Source organism: Corvus brachyrhynchos, unplaced genomic scaffold (assembly GCF_000691975.1).
Source record: "Corvus brachyrhynchos isolate BGI_N302 unplaced genomic scaffold, ASM69197v1 scaffold19, whole genome shotgun sequence".
NCBI classification, from domain to species: Eukaryota; Metazoa; Chordata; class Aves; order Passeriformes; family Corvidae; genus Corvus; species Corvus brachyrhynchos.
Genome location: NW_008246061.1, coordinates 751,086 through 753,548, shown reverse-complemented (window position 1 = coordinate 753,548; position 2,463 = coordinate 751,086). Strand labels below are relative to the sequence as shown.

The following is a 2,463-nucleotide window of genomic DNA, read 5'->3' as shown; positions in this document are numbered from 1 at the left end:
CCTGGAAAAGGCATTGAAATAAAAACCAAACCAGCACCGAGCGGGCTGGGCTGTGCGGAGCCGACCCGACCGCACGGACACTCCGACCCCCTCCCCTCCCGGGGCAGCCCCCCTCTGCCTCCGGCTTCTCTCCTTTCCGAGGTCCTTTCAAGCTTTATTTCCTTTCAAGCCGCCCAAGCGCCCCTGACAAAATAAAGTTATCAAGGAAATAAGCTCGGGAGAAAAAGCCAGTGGTGCTTTTTCCCCCGGAGCTGCTCCTTCCAGGGAAGGTACGAGCGGAGGGGGTGGGGGCGCCGGCCGAGGATGGGGACGCGGGGTCCGGCTTGGGGCCTCCCACCGGCTGGACAGACGGGTCAGTGGAACAAGGAGGTTTTCTTGGGGCAGGAGGAGGCGGCAGGGAGGGAGCTGGAGGGATTTCTCCAAGCTTTCGTGCAGTCCCGTTTCAGGTCCCTCTGCAGGAAAGGGGTCCCCGCCGCCGCAGCCCCGCCGCCACCGCGCTGCCCGACCGCGCTCCCTTGGGAATGTGTCACCGCGATCTTCCGGCAGGATCCTGTCCCTTCTGCCGTGAAACTGCTCCCAGGAGTTCTCGCGTTTATTTTTCACAGGTTTCTTGAAAATGCGTTTTCCCCGCTTTCCCTCGCTGTCCGGTCGTGGCCTTCGCCGTGGATTTTCGAGGGGTGCTTTTTAACTCCTCCGTTCTTCCGAGTCCCTTTTCAGCCGGTTTTCATTTCTCCCGCCTCCGATCTCAAAAGCAAGCAGGAAAAAAGCCCCTCAAACCTAAAATACAAATATAAACCAGGTCAGGAGGCTCCCCCGCTTTGCTTGCTGGAGCGGGAGGGGGTAGGGGCTACCCCTAGGAAAAGTGAAAAGCTCGATTTAATGGGCGGTCATTGCTAAATCTCACCTTAGGGCCAAAACGACTCGCGACCCATTGCCCTCCTTACGATGTATTTATTTGTCTCACTGGCACCAGCCGTCAGTCATTAGTGGGGGGGTTAACCCGAGAGCCGCCCCACGGTGGTGGCGGTGGTCTTGCGGCTTTTTTGGTTTGTTTTAAATATGGTTTCTCAACAGGAGCCTTTCCAGAAGAGGAGGAAGAACCTGTCCCGGGAGGGCTCCTTGGCGAAACACGGGGAGAACACGCGTAGGAGCGGAGCGAGCCACGACCTCTCCAAAAACTGTTTTGGTCTGAGCAAGCGAGGTTTGGTTCGCACTCCGAAGGGTTCGCTCCCAGGAAAAGCGGCGCTTGGGCCAGCAGGGACATTACTCCATGGATAACAACATTTTCCAGTACTAACAATAATGGAGGGGCAAACCAGCCCGGGAGCCCGAGCTCAGCAGCAGCCGCCCGAGCCCTGGGGCAGCCAGGCGGGCGTCGCCGGCCCCGGCACCGGGAGTGCAGCGGGCAGCAGCTCCGGACGCAGGTCGGTGCTTGCGGCCGCGCCAGGAGCTCCAGAGCCGCTCGGTAGCTGGATGTCACTTTATGTACAGCTGTCTCTGCACATGATACGTCGAAAGCGCTACGACGTTTTCGATGCATTTCAAATATTTATGTAGTTCAAGTACGTGTGTGCGTGTCGTTATGTAAAGTTGATGCAAAGAAATGTGACTGTGAGTGCATTTTTTTCACTCCACACAAGACGTGTGCGGTGTCCCCGCTGCCCGCACACATCCCCTCCGGCCCAGGCTTTCCCAGGTTTAGTCCCGCCTGGCCGAGCACAGCCCGGCTGGGACCCGGAGGCTCTAACCGATGGATTTGGGATCTATGGCTCGATTAGTTTAGCGATACTTTCTCTATCGTGTTCTGGGTAAATTCATCTCCGCCAACGGCAGCTCGCTGAGCGGTCCCAGGCTCCCCGTCCCCCCCGGGACAGCTTTGGGGTCCGTGACCATCGCCCTTCAAGGAGAGGGAAACGTGGGAGTCTCCCCGGTGCTCCCCCGTTCGCACCGCTTTCGCAGCCGGCTCTGGTTTGCTGCCTCTGCCGAGTATTTAACCAGGGTAGGGACGAGAGAGGAACCATACATTTCATCCTCCCTTTCCCCCCAGATCGCCATCCCGCGGCTCCAAACTTCTGCTGTCAGGAGGGTGGACCGACGGTGCGGGAGTGCTTGGCCTGGCCGGCTCCGGGCAGGGAGGGAGGAAGAGAGGGATGGATGGATGGATGGATGGATGGATGGATGGATGGATGGATGGATGGATGGATGGATGGATGGATGGGTGACGGGGTTGGGGTGGGGCGGGGGGAGCTCCATCCTCGTGCCGCAGCTCATTTCGTCCTGAAATCGGGAAATAACGAAATTCGGGAAGCATGAACCCACGGCAGCAGGCAGGACCTGGGTGCCCGGTGCCAGCAGCCCGCAGGAGCAGGACAGGGGGCTCCTCGCTGCTGGGGGTGTCCCCCGCGGCCGGGAGCGCTGAAGCCGCGGCCGCTCTCGGGGCCGTCCCCGCGGCCGGGGCCGCTC

General features: G+C 60.0%; 1 long non-coding RNA gene across 1 annotated transcript; it reads left to right on the top strand.

Annotated features, from left to right (window-relative positions):
* Nucleotides 1-6: 6 nt before the first annotated feature.
* Nucleotides 7-1,609, top strand: LOC108449688. The gene is made up of 2 exons (XR_001865951.1): nucleotides 7-605; nucleotides 1,075-1,609. It is a non-coding gene; the product is annotated as an uncharacterized LOC108449688 (long non-coding RNA).
* The last annotated feature ends 854 nt before the right edge of the window (nucleotides 1,610-2,463 follow it).